Here is a 17,571-nt window from a genome sequence, read left to right as displayed (position 1 = left end):
CTGATTTGAAAACGACAATATATTTCTTCTAGGTATGTTTATTAAACACCTGTCCATTTGTATTTTAATGGACTTCAGTATTACTTATAATATTCATTCAATATTAACTTTAATACAAAATGTTATAATTATAATGGGATATAAAATTAGCTACAGTGCACTGAGAAAGTTTTTCAGTTAAAGCAGAAGGGTTTCTTGATTAACCGACTTGCCTGGAGTTCATGGGCTTTCAGTTAATGTGCTCCACACATTGTTTAGTGTGGAGCCAATTATGGTATTTAATTAAATATGCTGCCAACGATATTTCAGCAGCTGGAAGGCACCGACAATTGGCAAGTTATGTTTGCAGTCTATGCATGCGATTTGCAGTCGATGGCAATTACGATTGAAGTTGCCAATGCTTCCCGGTCTTGCGACATGGGAAGGCCCCATGGGGCCTGGGAGCCAGCCAAGCTACCTTCGACGCCCCCTTTCACTTCTCACCTGGCAACGACAACACGTCGTTAGTGGCAGTCGCCTCGAATTACAAGTGTTTTACATGCCAGCGTCTGGGAGCTCTTCAATTGGATTCGCAGTGGCAGTTGCAGTTGCAGTCGCAGTTGCAATTGCAGTTTGCCTTCAATTACATATGTACATTTGCACTTTTGTGGCAAATTATAGAAAAGCGTGGGCGTAATAGGCGTGTCAGGGGACCAATTTGCATGACAAGCTGTGTGTCGCATTAACGCATTTTTGCATTCTGTGCGAATTTCGATGGGAAAATTATGAGCTAGGTAGCATAGTGTAAACGTGTTTCTTACCTGCTTGAACTTTGTTCCTGGCACGTTTGCTGCTCGTTTGGGTTGGTGTTTGCCTGGAAAAGATGAAGCAATGCATAATAAACATTAATTTGATTGTTGTCAAAAACAATTACAACAAGTACAATAACAAAAACTACATTCGGCACAGTTCAATGCCCGACGGGCACATGCAATTTTATATTTGGCCAGCGCACGTTGCCAGAAATCGAATTACCAAATGTTCAAGCCGTGCGCCCCAGCCGCCCCGCCCCCCCACTTTATGGCGCCAAGGCTGGCCTGGCCAGATTCAAGCAATGACCCGAATTCGATGCACGTTGCGCTCGTATTTCGTGTCACCCTTTGGCAATACCCGTCCTGCCAAGCAGCCAGCTGTTGCTTTTGGCTTGAGTCTGGGCTTGAGCCAAGTCAGGCCCAGCCGTGTATATAGTATATACCATATTCACACTTTGTCGCACAAGTCTTGGCATTTTGGGGCATATAATCGACAGCCAAAGTCTCGGTGTCGTCGTCGCAAGCTGTAATTGAGCCGCCTGGGCTGCACATTTTTTATTGTCACTCTCATAAGCTGTTGACCAAGTTAGTGCAGCCAACTTATGCACTTGGCTTTATGCTGAACAAAAAATAATAGAAGCTTTTATCAAGGTTAACATGCCAAGTGACAAGTGGTTTTTGCTTTTACCACTTTTAATAGCTGGCCATGGCGCACACTTGTTCTTGTGACCCGTCGAACCGACTGCCCCGTTTAAAGTGCTTATTTAAAACTAATTTTTATTAGTTTTGTAGACAACAATTAATGATCACAACCAGAATAAATCACACATGCAATTCCACGCATTTGCATTTAATTCAAGTAAGTAATTAATGGGATTGGTTGTTTATGCAGATTTGTATTTAAGAGCACAAGGGAGTTATATTGGAAAATATTAAATTATAAATCTGAAGGTAAATCGAAAGTCCATTGTAGAGTAAAGTTAGTCGTAATCGGCTTTTGATGTTGATGGAAAGAGAATGTGTGTATCATTTAAAAGGTGGATTGTTTCTAGGCTTTTAACCTTGTAAGAATAGACTTATCACAGAATATACTTTTCTATAAGATTTACTATTAGCATGTAAAGTGTCGGGAATAAAGGATTTGATATGCTAAAAACATTGGTTTTAATTACACCTTTCGAAATCTAAATATCAGGTCGTGGTCCAAATAGCTCCAAGGTTTGAACATAAAGAGAGTATATATTTTCCTCTTGATAGTTCACGCGCCTGACCTATTGGCAATAACACGTATGCCTTATTTGAAAGCATCAGAAAACACACCTACCCAGCGGTAAATCCAATTACCACATTGTCAATTGTAGTGCAGCTTTTTTAATTGACTTTCAGGTTGCCAGCTGCATGCACGCCGGAGGCAGAAATCGCAGATAAACTGAACGGAGGGGTTACGTGGGGGTGGAGGATATATGGCTTGGTTTACTGCTAACGGCTGTTTAATTAACAAACATTCCATTTAGCACTTGATCCGTTGCTGGATCTGTTCATTAGCATAACGAATGACAGCAAACCGAGTGGGCAGCTGCCGAAGCGTGCCGAGCTGCAAGGTAAGAACTGGATTCGGAGTCAGAATCCAAATCAGTCAAATACAATTAATTGTTGGCATTTTCTATGGCTCCCGTGTACAGTTAATGCCCCTGGGCTTTTGAATAGGCATTTGCTGAAATTGCTACGCTTTCGGTATCGGTATATACACATACCATGCATATGCTACCAAGAACTGGGCTCTGAAATGGGGCAGCTTTACGCTTTGGACCACCAGTTGTGGCCAAATGCTGATTTCCATCTAGAGCAATAACAAGAGCTCCAAATTGTTAGCGTCGCATGTTCAGGAAGTTACTTTGGCTACCTTTTTTGGATTCAACAGAATTTTAACAGCTCCAAATGAAGTACGTGAACCACAGACATCGCCAGCCCACTGCCGGCGTCGTGTGGGGGGGAGAGGTTGATAATAAAGCAAACACTGAAGGTCATTACCGGAAAAACGGGTTTCTCTTGTCTGCACCATCGAAGTGAGTAAGCATTTAGCATTAAAATACCGTTGGGATTATGACACTGAATATGCATGGGCGTTCGCCTTAATGGCCAGTGCTAAATGCTGCCAGTTGCCAGTTGCCAGTTGCCCGTTGCCAGTTGCCCGTTTCTAGTTACCAGTTGTAGTTCCAGTTGCCTGATGCCTCGTTCAAAACTGGCTGCAGCAACTGCAGCAGCAACTGCAGCGGCAACTGCATCTGCATAAATTATGCACCCAGAGACATTTGCAAATTGTCATTCGTTGGTTGGAATATCCGCGACAACGATGATGATGTTGTTGCTGATGCTGATGATAATGATGACAATGATGATGATGTTGATGATGTGGATGACACGCCAATTGAAGTCGGGCTTAAAGCCCACGCCAGGCCAACGCCTCATTGCTAGCTACTTGTTACTGTTTTTTTTTTTTGTGGTTGTTGTTGCTGTTGTTGTTTCTGGCGTTTAACTGCATTTTATAAAAGGTCAACGCCGGCGTCTTGCATGAACTCAAGGCAATATCATGACATTAGGTGGCATCTTTTTCTACAATGTTTCTAACGTGAAGTATTCGATTATTAAACAAGAATGTGTTTAAAAGGTTAGACTGCATCAACTGCATCAGAAAAAATGAATTTTTCATCAAAAAGTCGAATTATATTGACGAACTTTACGATTTAGTATATTTTGTAAAGCTGTACACCAAGTTGTGCACCAAGTTTTAAGAAAGTATTCTCTTACATGTTACATATAAAGCAATCTTTCAAAAGTCGAGGTTATTTCAAAGCATTCTTGAAATAATGTGTTGCCTCTAAGTCCAAAAATATTTCCCAATATTATTTCTTTTGGCTAAACGACGCCGTGATAGCTTCTACTAAATGTAACTGTGAGTGGCATCAATAGATTGAAAGCTACTTGGAAACCGGTTAAGCACTTCTAATGTCTGCATTGTGGATGGACACAGGCTCAGCGAGAGGCAACAAGAAATGTCAGCTTCTTATGATTGGATATTTATGCGCAGTCAAAACCCAAAAGCCCAAATTATGTCGATGCCGGCGATGCCGTTCTTTTCTAACAGTTAACGTGGCCAGTGCAACACCATTCGAAATGCAGAGAGAAGTGTCTTTGGCCACGTTGCAACTTTCTACAAAAAGAAAAACAAGTTGAGTGGCATCATTTGCTTTTGCAGCATGACTACGCCCAACAGTCCAAGTCGGCGGCCGAGTGCGAGTAAGCCTCACAATTGAATGCTTCAATGGAGCAGAAAACGTTTGGGTAGCAAAATCGTTGCTGCAACTTGCAACGAGCACAACTTGCCCCGTGCTCGTCGCGTATGTCACTCGCTCTTGATTTGCTGCAAATGTCACTGCAAATGAAGCTCAAGTTAATTTGCTCAAGCATTGGCTCGCCTGGCTGCCCCAAACTGGGGGCATGACCATTTCCAGTTGAGCGCAACGCAGCGTATGTTAATTTATGCATTAATTTCGGTTGATAACCGACAAAAGAGTCAAGAGTTGGCGAAAAGGCGCAACTTAATTGCGCGCATAGCTGAAGTAAATTGCTATTTAGCCCGCCAATTAATTTGTCAAAAGCTAAAACGGCCTTTTGGAGGCTGATCAGTGCCTGTGCCGGGTCCACTCTGCTGCAGCTGTTGCTTCTAGATAACTTTGTGCGACTCGTAGGCAGGTGTCACAGCTTTCACCTTGACCGGTTGTCAAATTGAAGTCAAACATCTGCAGCATGGCTCAAAACACTATGCAAAATAATAATCTCTTAACAAAATCTGACGCATTTAATTAGATAACTTTGCGTTGAGTCTCTGACTCTTGATGTGCTCACATCAGTTTGAGCCAAAACAAAGAACTTCCCTTCACAAATGCGAGCTAAATGCGAGTCATTTGCTTATTTGCATTTCAAAGCTAGCCAAATTGAACAAAGACAACTGCAAAAGGCATTGAAAAACTCAGCATTTTGGTAGTTAATTAGCGGGAACGCGTTGTGAGCATGATAAATATCCAAGACATGGCAATAGAGAAACATAAAATACGAAAGGTGGTCACAGCATGAAAGCCAGAAGCCGCAAATGATGCCGTCTATAGAAATACTGGCATGCGAGTATTATTGATCGAAAGTTGAACGAACTGCGTCCAGATTGTAAATTGGTAGCCGTGTATCACATAATTATTGGCTCCCCAACAAATAGAACTACGCACAAAGAGCAAGGCCTCGGTGATGAAAGCTCATGCCATAGCAAATTAATTAAAAGTTTCTGGTATTCTGCTCGCCAAAACTTACATATCCAACAAAAATAACATTATTATATCAGAAGATGTTCTTGCTATAAAAAGATCAGTAAATATCCTTAATAAATCTGTACCAAAAATGTATAAAATCATCTTTAAAATAAAGTAGTTTGTTAATGGCAGAATCGTTAGATTTCGGTAAGATTTCTGTAATCTACCTTCACGCATTAGACTGAAGGTTGAGGTAAGCTGCAGACTCTTAGTTAGCCGATTTAGCAAGTAAACAAAAGTTTTTTGATGAGCTTGCATGACATTTTTCCTAGCATTTATAGAGATACACAAATAACTGAGATCGTGGAGAATGGAGATTCACACACTTATGAAATACAACTGGCAAAGTGTTTAAAACTAATGTTTTTTCCTAACTAAACCACCATTAAAATTCCACTTTGAGCAACAAGTTACAAAAATGTAATAAAAGACTTCGAGATGCTACTTATAAAGACTAACAGCGACAAAGCAGATGTGCATATAATTGTGACGCTCACTGTGCGTGGCAATGGCATAGTTAGCATAGCTCAGTGTATGTAGATAGCTTGAGGTAGATACAAGCTTGAGGCTGGCAGCCCCAGCACCTCCAACTTAATTACGCCCATGCACTTTAAAAAAAAAGAAAAAAGCAAAAGTAGCGGAATGTTTCAGTTTCATTGGCAGCCAGGCATGACGAACGCGCAGGGGGGTGGAACGGGATCGTAGCAGCTGCCAGAGGTGTCCAAGAAACTAGGCTTAGATTGGACATCCGAATAGCCAAAAGTAGCATACCTTTAATTTAATTAATGCATTGCACATATCGCGAGATAAGAGCCGAAGTTTATGTTGCATATGGCATCAAATATATTTCTCCCGTTTTCTGACACCGCCAAATTAAGTTGGGGCACATACAAGACATAAATCAAAAGACGGCATCCAAATAAATATGTGTGCCCCAACACACGCCTAAGGGGCAGCCACCAGCCCAATTAAAGCGCCTTTGTTGAGTGAAAATGTTCATAGTCGCCAGCATGGAAATGCATTTTCATTTTCTAACTCTAAATGCCTAAAGCCTAAAGTGGATAGGGGAGTCTCCCCTCCGCATGCAACTTCCTCATTTATGCACTTCACAGAGAGAGCAGCTCGAGCCGCGAATGAACCAATTTTACATATATAATTAGACCTATATCATTATGTGCCCATGTATCTGATTGCATATGTGCGTGCACCCGTGCACCCCTTGTGGCTATTATTAGCTGTGCCACCAGCATCCCCCCAACCCCCCGACTGGCCACATCTCCCTTAAGTGTTCAGTTCCGCTTGCTGCTGTGCGAGAGATACGGATGCTGATCGAGCATATAAAAGTGCAGTCGTTAGAACTGTTGCAACTAGGAGACAATTGCATAATACGAGCAGCTGGTTAGCTATGAGGAAAGTGATGTCACCTTGCGAGCAAAATTATGCAATTTTCTAGCCGGAAAAGTTCACCTAATTGTAATTGACAGCATCCTGCAGGCCTCAGTATAACATACACTAGAGAGAGATTTGCCGCAAGACTGCCGGAAGATTTTAGCGGCAACAATTCTGCACAATAAGCCTAAGTAGCTAAGGTTCTCTCTCGAGTACTTAAATAAAATAAAATGTGTTTTTTAATGATCCAATAAAAAAAGTGTTCTGGAATCCATGTTTGTATTCCATCCAAAGGCAAAGTGCGGTTCTAGAGACAAAAAGCAAAGAACAGCAAGAACAGAAGCTCGCGTCCTAATCAATATTATAGCTTTGAGAACTTTTTGTCAATTTTGGAATTTTTCTCTTACTAAGTATTATAACAATATTGTCTTTACCAAAGAACAATAAGCAAAAGAAAATCACAGCAAAAAACTTATGAAATAATTAAATTTCGTAAATATTTTTTATACATTATTTTTTGTCATCAGTAGTTGAGAGATTAATGTACGATTTTCAACATTCTGAATTCGTTTATGCAATAAAAAAGTCAAAGCCGCACTTGATGTGTTCACAACTTGAGTTGTTATATACATAAGACAACCCAATTAAATTATAATACTAATAAAATTACTGTACGATTCTAACTGCATTCACTGGGCTATAACAAAATGATTTCGCATATGTTTTATAGTAACTTTTTTAATTTGATTAACAAACTCCTTCGCTTATGGGCTCTAAGTTTGGCTCGATGACATAAGTGTATGCATAATGTTCATCAACGTTCATTGCCATTGCTTTCACCACAAGTACATAGGCATTGTTATTGCTGTTGTTGTTGTTGTTTTTGTTGTTGTGGGGGCTCGCTTAACATTGGCCCCTCGTGCGTTTAACATTGAATTAGCAGCGCCCACGGCTTGGTCTCCTCTCTGACCACGCACTCATCGGTGACCTTAGCCTTCGCTTTAGCAGAAAAAGAAACAAGTGTGCCCTAGTCGGAAGTGCCAGACTGGCAGATACCCAGTACCCAGCGCCGGGATGCTATTACTAGCATTGGAATTCTTTTCTAAATAAGGAATCAAGGTACCAAACCCTTAAGCGAATGTGCATCTTCCCAAATCCGTGGCAAATGCCTTCTTTAAAACTTTAAAACTTTTTACAATGTCTCTGAAGTTGCCTCTTGCCTGTTGCATACATATTCACAAGCAATAATACCCATTTTCAATGCGTACAGGGTATAAAAATAACAAAAGGCACATGCAAAAGAGACGCATATTATTATTAGATATTACCCAGAGGCAGCACAAGGCAATTTCGCTGTTATTTGTTTTGCAGCTAAGGCTGAGGCTAATGGCACTCGATCTTTTACTTTATTTACGACCACATTTTTTAGCTTTTATACTTGGTTGGCTTTACAGTAGCGAGCCATATCTGATGATCGATTTCTATCTCTGTGCGCCCCTTGACCTCGTCGCATTGCAAAATGTGCCGTTGGCTCTTTGTGCTTCTGCAGCAGCCGGTGTAGTGGCTGCTTTGCACTCCCCAAACGAATCTGCTTGTTGATCAGCTGCTCTAGTTTAGTTACTGCTTTACCGACCGCGCTGGAAGCCAATTCTTCGTTTATTGCACAGCTGAGGGCATGCGCAACCGAATAGGGCGAATAGAGAGGAAAAAGGTGATAAGATCAGGCCATAGTACCGTTTTAAAATATAATCGCGTGATGTAGAGCTTTTGAAAGCTTCCTTATTTTTTTTGTCGTTGGGAAGTAGTAAAGGTTAAAAGTACAGCTCAGCATGTCAGATATATTTGAAGCGCGTGCGAGTTAAGTTCATAACATTTTTTTCTTTCTTTGCAAATAATTTTTGCAAAGACATCAACGACCAAGGCTGCCATTGTGGTACAGTTTGGAAGTGTTCTTTTGGTACGCTAATAGAAACCAAAAACCTTCATAACAACTCGACCCACTAACCTAATTGTGATTCGGGGTGACCCTTAAAGAAAAGGTATTTATATGTGCTAGTGTTGAGACTTGGAACTAATTAAGGCTTCCACAGTTTCCGTGCCTGCTCAGTTGACTAGATTTAGACGTACTAGTCGGCACTACCAGAGGGGGAGATCGGACCAGACAAGGGCAACACCAAGAGCACGTGTCGCACTTAGCAACCCAGCAGAACCAATTTTGTTGCTATTTTACTTATCAGCCGCTGTCTTGCGAAGAACAACATCTGGCATAGCCTCGGAAAACGGCGTCAAGCGGGTGAAACGCTTACTATTTATGCAGCACCATCGGGACCGCATGCACTAAGCATATAGTGTAACCTGCAGAGAGTAACAAAGGAGCCGAGTCTGTATTACTTTTGGTGTACCCCTTTCGCTTGCTTAGCAGCATTGCCATATAATTCCATTAATTGTTTAACGTTGCCAAGATGGACGGCTAATAGATCCTTAGTTTTAATTTTTATTTCCTTTAATTTTTTTTTCTTTTACTAATTTCTTTAAAACAAAATGTGCAATGAATATGCCTAAATAAGTTAAAGCGAGAGGAAATTCCTACACCACCGACCTTGACCGTTGCTCATATATATATATATATATATATATATATATATACATGTGTTTATATACTTATAAATTTCTTTTTTGTAATATTTAGCAACAGCGATCATAATCGTCGTATACATTGGGCCCAACGTCTGCTTCGAAGGATATCGCGTGAGTAAGAGTTTAAACCAATGCCTATAGATATATGTAGTTATATACACACATGAACATTTAAATGCAGTTAATTTAGCAAGACGGTAAATTAATTACTATCCGTCAAGTCTCAAGATAATGTTGGTGAATTTCTCCTTCCCCTTAATTTCTTTATGGGATTTAAACTAGTTATTGCACATTCATCATATTAACTTTGGATTCAAATTTTGTTTGGAAACTGTATATTTTTTTTGTAAATAGAGTTATACTCACCTTGCTATTAATTGGCAACAAAATTGAACAATGCGTGAATAAACGAATTATATTAGCTTATATGATATGATATCCTAATTCCATAATTAATTGTTTTATCTGTCAAGTACCCATGTTAGCCGCTTGCAATCTATAGTGATGGTTTAAGAACCTGAAATAGGGACAAGCATCCACATTCCATTTTTTTTGCTTGTCAAGGTAGGGAGGGTAAAGAGAAAGAGAGACGATCAACACCTTAGTTCTCTCACTTACGCGAAATTGAATAGTTTGAATTTGGGTGTTCGGTCGGAACACATTAATGGTGCCCATACTAGAATCCGGTTTTTTTTTTGTTTCAATGGATTTACTTAAATCAATAAGTTTTTTTTTTATTTTTTTTGATCGCACTTAAACTATGTGTTTATGGTAAGTGCAAAAGGGAAAGGAAAAAACCCCGACCAGTCCGACGAGCTATTGTCCGAGTATTAGCAAGAAGTGCGAACCTCCAATCCCTATGCACCCGGTTAGGCAACAGCCACGGCCGTTTGTTTTTATTTTTTGGTAGATGGCCAAACGAAAGGCAAAAACTGAACCCGAACATCCCCACCAATACATATATGGCGCCCAACGTGGGGCCCTAGCAAGAACGTAAAACTTTTACTTCTTGCGTAAGCACGACTAACACCTAGTGCACAACAATCCCCAATCGAAACTCGAAGTTATACCATATCAATTACTACCTATTATTTTTTAATTACCCTGTTAGGCCCCTTTCTCGGGAAAATACGTTGTGTTCAGACAGTAGTTAGTTGTAGGAATTTGCGATTGTAATTCAGGCATTGCTGGATTAGTCGACCACAATTAATTACTAGTACTTTAAGCAGCGGGTAAGATCGGAAAAGAGGGAATAATAATCAAATTTGGGTTAATTGTTTCAAGGACTATTTGGAATTACAACAAACTGGAAATATTTCGGATGTTGTCTAGTAGTCCATGAGCAGTAAAAATCCAAATCAGAAATAGACTCCAGTAAAATAAATAGCACAAATTCAACTACTCAGGTTTGCTTAAGGATTGTAAGCAATAACGTGTGGGAAAAAGACAGATAGAATAAATAACCAAGACTTAATAATACAAGTCCTATTTAGTTTTCCTTTTGTTGTTTGGAAACAAGCAAAAGTTTGCATTCATTATGGCAGTGAGACGAAGCACAGAGAGCATAGTTGCAGCGATTAACGCGCAAGATCCATTTTGTGGCATTTGCCATGAGCAATTGCAAGCAGAACAGCTATCTGCGACTACTCCTTGTCAACACCGTTTTCACGACGTTTGCATAAGCAATACACTAAAGACAACCCCAAAATGTCCAGTATGTGAGGCAGATTGCAACCCAGGGCAACTAATATTTATGAACAATACACTGGCAGCGGAGTTACACTCAGCTGGTAATGCTGAAACAGACGAAACTCTATCGCGAAATACTCTACCTTGCCAAGATGGTTCGACTACTACAGGTATCAGGAGAGGTCAGCGATTCGGAAAAGGGCGAGGAGCCACGCCCAAGCGAAGTATGCAAACTAGGTCTATGAATCGAAATCATAGAGAATATTTAGGTAGTTGCATGTCTTTAGGCAGCAACGGAAATAAGTCAGTGGACAATGGTCCAAATGTAGAGACAATTACCTATATCAACGAAGCTCTACAATCTCAGCAAAGGACTTTAATAGCAGAACTCAAAAACGTTATTAAAGCTTCTGTTGAACAATCACTGCAAGAGAAGTTAGCAACATTAAATGTACGAAGTGAGCAAGCTGAATCAACACGCTCTAGATTAGTTCAGTCTCCAAGGGGATTAGGTGCTGATACTCTCCCTAATAGTGCCCAGAACTCTGACATACCCCTTGACTGCGGACCATACAGCCCCAGAGGTAGCAATCGATCAAACTCAAGTTTGAGTTCAGAAAAAGCAGCTAGCATTATGCAAACCTGGCGACTTAAATTTGACGGTTCGAAAGACTCTATGCAGATAGATGAATTCTTGTATCGAATTCGTTCATTAACGGCTCAAAATTTGAACGGCGACTATAGGCTGCTTTGTGACAATCTTCATTTACTTTTTTTTGGGAAAGCCAATGATTGGTTTTGGAGCTTCCACAAGAAAAACCCACAGTATACCTGGTTGGCTTTCTGTACGGATTTCCGACTTAGATTCGAGGACGTTAAAGACGACTTTGACTTGTGGGAACTAATTAGGAAAAGACGCCAGAAAGATCAGGAGACATTTGATGATTTTCAATCAGCGATTGAAGGCCTGGTTAGCCAATTATCTAACGAAATAAGCGAAGACAAGCTTGTTGACCTATTAAAACGCAATGCGAGAACAGCGCTCAGGTACGAACTATTGCATTTGAAGATTAGAACTCGAGCAGAATTAAGAGAGGAAGTTAAGAAACATGAAAGTTTCTGTAGAGAAACTGGCTCGTTTCCCAATCGAACCAAATACGGTAGAGGTAATGTCTCTGAGTTACTGGAAAATAATGATATAGAAGATAATATTTCAGAAATACAGAACAAGAAAATAGTGTGCTGGAATTGCGATAAAGTGGGACACCGATTCGATGACTGCATGGGAGAAAGGCGTATATTCTGCTACGGTTGCGGTGCTAAAAATACTTTTAAACCCAATTGTAGCAAATGCAATCTTTTGGGAAACCGGAAGCGGGATGCGCAGACCAACACCAGTTTGACGCATCCCACAAAAGAATAAAGTCCTTGCCAGAAATACAGTCATATGGTAGTTTGGCGCAATCAACTCCAAATACTATATTTACAACTTATATGGCAAATACATGTTCAGTCGCCGAGACTGCAACTCAAACTGATATTGAAAATAAGTACGTACCGTACCATATTAGAGTAAAACACTATCTTGACACACGAAGACGAATTTTTAGCAGCATAGAACCCATCGAATTTCTCAGTCGGCCAAAACGCTCTACTGTTCGACTTAGGAAATTCTGGAAAAATATTAAAAGTCTTCGTAAGAAGCTTGTTCAATCAGTGTTTATGAGCTCAGATAACCGCTTGTACACTGAGTTAAGCCTAGAGGGAGAAAAATATGTAGCATTATTAGATTCCGGAGCGACGATTAGTTGCCTCGGTAATGTTGCAGCTAAGTCACTGTTGTCACATCCCAAAGCGCGCAAATGCTCTGGATCAATCCGAACAGCTAACAACGCTATTTGCCCAGTGGTAGGCAAACTGACACTTAAAGTTGAATTTCGAAAACAAGTGCATAATGTTGATTTTTATGTTATACCCGATTTGAAACAAGATGTTTACTTAGGCATAAATTTTTGGCAGGACTTTGGACTGTTAACGAATTTAATTCGTCCTGATGAGTCCGTAAATGAATTAGACAACAGTAACGAACAGGATATCCAGGAAACAGCGAAAATGCATCAGCTAACCGCTGAAGAAAAGTCACGATTAAATTCGATCATTTCTAATTTCTATTCTTATGAAAAGGAAGGATTAGGACGCACTGAGTTAATCGAACATCGCATTGAAATAGATAATGTGACCCCCGTCAAACAAAGACATTGGCCTATTTCGCCAGCCGTTGAAAAGCTAATGTTTGACGAGATCGAGAAAATGCTAGCTTTAGATATAATAGAGGTATCGCATAGCCCCTGGAGCAGCAACTGCGTCCTTGTGCAAAGAAAGGATAAAAACAGGCTGTGTCTAGATTCTCGAGTCATAAATAAGTACACTCGTAAAGATGCGTACCCTCTACCCCATATCGACGGAATTCTTAGTCGTCTGCCGCCGGCTAAATATATAACGGGCCTCGATATGAAGCACGCATTCTGGCAGATACCCCTAGAAGAAAAATCACGTCAGTATACCGCTTTTACAGTCCCTAATCGTCCATTATTTCAATACAAAGTAATGCCGTTTGGATTGTGTAACGCTCCTCAAACGCTTTGTAGACTAATGGAACGCGTGATACCAGCCCATTTGCGGACCCGCGTATTTGTCTACTTAGATGATTTACTTCTGCTATCAGAGGACTTCGATTCGCATATGTTGCTTTTGCAGGAAGTAGCGCTGCACTTGCGTAAAGCGAACTTGACAATCAACATCGCAAAATCAAAATTTTGTATGCGGGAAATTAAATATTTGGGCTTTATAATTGGGTATGGTCAACTAAAGACGGACCCTAGCAAAATACAAGCTATTAACGAATTCCCTGTACCAAAAAGTGTAAAACAACTGAGACGTTTTCTTGGACTCGCTGGATGGTACAGACGTTTCGTTAATCATTATGCAACAGTTAGCTTTCCGCTTACAGAGTTGCTAAAGAAATCGAAAGTATTGAAATGGAACACTGATGCTGATTCCGCTTTCAACACCTTAAAAACACTTTTAACTTCTGCACCTGTATTGGCTACACCCGACTTCTCAAAACCTTTTAGATTAGTTTGCGATGCTAGCACAACTGGTTTAGGATGCGTTCTAGCTCAACTAAATGAACAGGAAGAGGAGGCTCCAATAGCATACATGTCAGAGAAACTGTCAAAGGCCCAACGGAATTATAGTGTGACCGATCTGGAATGCTTAGCCGTAATAAGAGGTATTTTTAAATTTAGAGCGTATATAGAAGGACAGGACTTCGAAGTAATAACTGATCATGCTTCCTTACAATGGCTCATGAGACAGAAGGATCTCAGAGGACGTCAAGGTAGATGGGTGATCAAATTACAGGGCTTCAAGTTTAAAGTCTCGCATCGTAGCGGTACACAAAATGTTGTCGCTGATGCGCTATCGCGTCAAAATGAGACAGAGCTTGCGGAATTCGAGGAGCAAGGTCCCATAGTTGACCTGTCTTCACCCGAATTCAAATCGCCAAACTATCTGGATCTGATAGACAGTATTTCTTCTAACCAATCCAGATTACCGGATTTACAGATAATCGACGGTTTTATATATAAACGTACTGAGCCAGCGACGGGATATAGCATTCAGGAGAAACAATCCTGGAAACTCTGGATACCTTCGTCTCTCACCCTACAAGTGATAGAGAGAGCCCACAATCCCCCTAACGCTGCACACAGTGGCATCGGAAAAACAATAGAGAAACTCAAGAGATACTTGTTTTGGCCAAAAATGTCGGCCCAAATTCATGAATATATAGTCAATTGTAAAGTTTGTCGGCAAACGAAAAGCCCCAATGTAGTGTTGAGACCTCCAATGGGCAAGCCTATGACGTCAGAACGGCCATTTCAGAAGCTCTACATGGATCTTCTAGGGCCATATCCTCGGTCCAAGAACGGCAATATAGGTCTCCTGATGGTTGTAGACCATAATACTAAATTTCATTTTATGTGGCCTCTTCGCGCGTTTACTACCAACAAAATTATCGACTATCTAGAAAACACACTGTTTTGCACTTTCGGCGTGCCAGAAACTATTCTGACCGACAATGGCTCTCAGTTCATTTCTAGTGTCTTTAAAGCTTTTCTTACCCGGTATGGAATCATCCACATTCGAACGGCAATATACTCGCCACAAAGTAATGCGAGTGAGCGAGTAAATAGATCAGTATTAGCGGCTATTAGAGCCTATATCGGAAAAGATCATTCAAATTGGGATAAAAAGCTGTACGCCATTTGTGCTGCCTTGAGAGCCAGCGTTCACCAAAGTACAGGGTACTCTCCATATTTTTTAGCGTTTGGACAGAATATGATGTTAAACGGTAAAGACTATGACTTGCTAAAGCGACTTAACCTCTTGTCCGAAGACACTGCTATTGAGAGGCCCACAGCCTTACAAGTAATCCGTCAGATAGCTAAAGACAATGTAGCTCAGTCACATAATAGAAATGCTAAGATATATAATTTGCGCAGCCGAAACATAAGTCTTACTGCCGGTACGAAAGTCTTCGCCCGCAATTTTTGTCAGAGTAACGCGCAAAAGAAGTTTAGTTCTAAGCTTGCACCAGTTTTCATTCCGGCGATTGTTGTACAAAAAGTCAGCCCAGCCTACTATCAACTAGCTAATGAAACAGGTAAATGCATCGGTACTTTTCATCTCAAAGATATACAAACTAGTAACAAGTTCTAACTCAACAGTTATTATAGTTATTTCAGTTTATGTCCCGCTAGCAAGTAGCGCTGCATAAACTGTGGTGTAGTGGCTGCTTTGCACTCCCCAAACGAATCTGCTTGTTGATCAGCTGCTCTAGTTTAGTTACTGCTTTACCGACCGCGCTGGAAGCCAATTCTTCGTTTATTGCACAGCTGAGGGCATGCGCAACCGAATAGGGCGAATAGAGAGGAAAAAGGTGATAAGATCAGGCCATAGTACCGTTTTAAAATATAATCGCGTGATGTAGAGCTTTTGAAAGCTTCCTTATTTTTTTTGTCGTTGGGAAGTAGTAAAGGTTAAAAGTACAGCTCAGCATGTCAGATATATTTGAAGCGCGTGCGAGTTAAGTTCATAACATTTTTTTCTTTCTTTGCAAATAATTTTTGCAAAGACATCAACGACCAAGGCTGCCATTGTGGTACAGTTTGGAAGTGTTCTTTTGGTACGCTAATAGAAACCAAAAACCTTCATAACAACTCGACCCACTAACCTAATTGTGATTCGGGGTGACCCTTAAAGAAAAGGTATTTATATGTGCTAGTGTTGAGACTTGGAACTAATTAAGGCTTCCACAGTTTCCGTGCCTGCTCAGTTGACTAGATTTAGACGTACTAGTCGGCACTACCAGAGGGGGAGATCGGACCAGACAAGGGCAACACCAAGAGCACGTGTCGCACTTAGCAACCCAGCAGAACCAATTTTGTTGCTATTTTACTTATCAGCCGCTGTCTTGCGAAGAACAACATCTGGCATAGCCTCGGAAAACGGCGTCAAGCGGGTGAAACGCTTACTATTTATGCAGCACCATCGGGACCGCATGCACTAAGCATATAGTGTAACCTGCAGAGAGTAACAAAGGAGCCGAGTCTGTATTACTTTTGGTGTACCCCTTTCGCTTGCTTAGCAGCATTGCCATATAATTCCATTAATTGTTTAACGTTGCCAAGATGGACGGCTAATAGATCCTTAGTTTTAATTTTTATTTCCTTTAATTTTTTTTTCTTTTACTAATTTCTTTAAAACAAAATGTGCAATGAATATGCCTAAATAAGTTAAAGCGAGAGGAAATTCCTACACCACCGACCTTGACCGTTGCTCATATATATATATATATATATATATATATATATACATGTGTTTATATACTTATAAATTTCTTTTTTGTAATATTTAGCAACAGCGATCATAATCGTCGTATACATTGGGCCCAACGTCTGCTTCGAAGGATATCGCGTGAGTAAGAGTTTAAACCAATGCCTATAGATATATGTAGTTATATACACACATGAACATTTAAATGCAGTTAATTTAGCAAGACGGTAAATTAATTACTATCCGTCAAGTCTCAAGATAATGTTGGTGAATTTCTCCTTCCCCTTAATTTCTTTATGGGATTTAAACTAGTTATTGCACATTCATCATATTAACTTTGGATTCAAATTTTGTTTGGAAACTGTATATTTTTTTTGTAAATAGAGTTATACTCACCTTGCTATTAATTGGCAACAAAATTGAACAATGCGTGAATAAACGAATTATATTAGCTTATATGATATGATATCCTAATTCCATAATTAATTGTTTTATCTGTCAAGTACCCATGTTAGCCGCTTGCAATCTATAGTGATGGTTTAAGAACCTGAAATAGGGACAAGCATCCACATTCCATTTTTTTTGCTTGTCAAGGTAGGGAGGGTAAAGAGAAAGAGAGACGATCAACACCTTAGTTCTCTCACTTACGCGAAATTGAATAGTTTGAATTTGGGTGTTCGGTCGGAACACATTAATGGTGCCCATACTAGAATCCGGTTTTTTTTTTGTTTCAATGGATTTACTTAAATCAATAAGTTTTTTTTTTATTTTTTTTGATCGCACTTAAACTATGTGTTTATGGTAAG

The 17,571-nt window shown here is 40.2% G+C and overlaps 1 protein-coding gene and 1 long non-coding RNA gene across 3 annotated transcripts in view; one reads left to right on the top strand and one right to left on the bottom strand.

The window, feature by feature from the left end:
• LOC6630820 (serine-rich adhesin for platelets) overlaps positions 1–17,571 on the bottom strand; it is a 46,421-nt gene that overhangs the window by 18,231 nt on the left and 10,619 nt on the right. The window contains exon 2 of the mRNA XM_002054691.4: positions 801–853. The gene's annotated coding sequence lies outside the window, so the exon portion shown is untranslated. The remainder of the gene's footprint in view (positions 1–800; positions 854–17,571) is intronic.
• On the top strand, positions 8,096–17,221 carry LOC116651823 (uncharacterized). Of its 2 annotated transcripts, none has more exons than XR_011416262.1 (3): positions 8,096–8,921; positions 9,231–16,538; positions 16,848–17,221. It is a non-coding gene; the product is annotated as an uncharacterized lncRNA (long non-coding RNA). The 2 variants fall into 2 exon arrangements; XR_011416263.1 differs by lacking the exon at positions 16,848–17,221 and having other exon boundaries at positions 9,231–16,197; positions 16,249–16,812.

The sequence above is a fragment of the Drosophila virilis genome, chromosome 2, assembly GCF_030788295.1.
Source record: "Drosophila virilis strain 15010-1051.87 chromosome 2, Dvir_AGI_RSII-ME, whole genome shotgun sequence".
NCBI classification, from domain to species: Eukaryota; Metazoa; Arthropoda; class Insecta; order Diptera; family Drosophilidae; genus Drosophila; species Drosophila virilis.
This window is presented reverse-complemented; position numbering and strand designations above follow the sequence as displayed.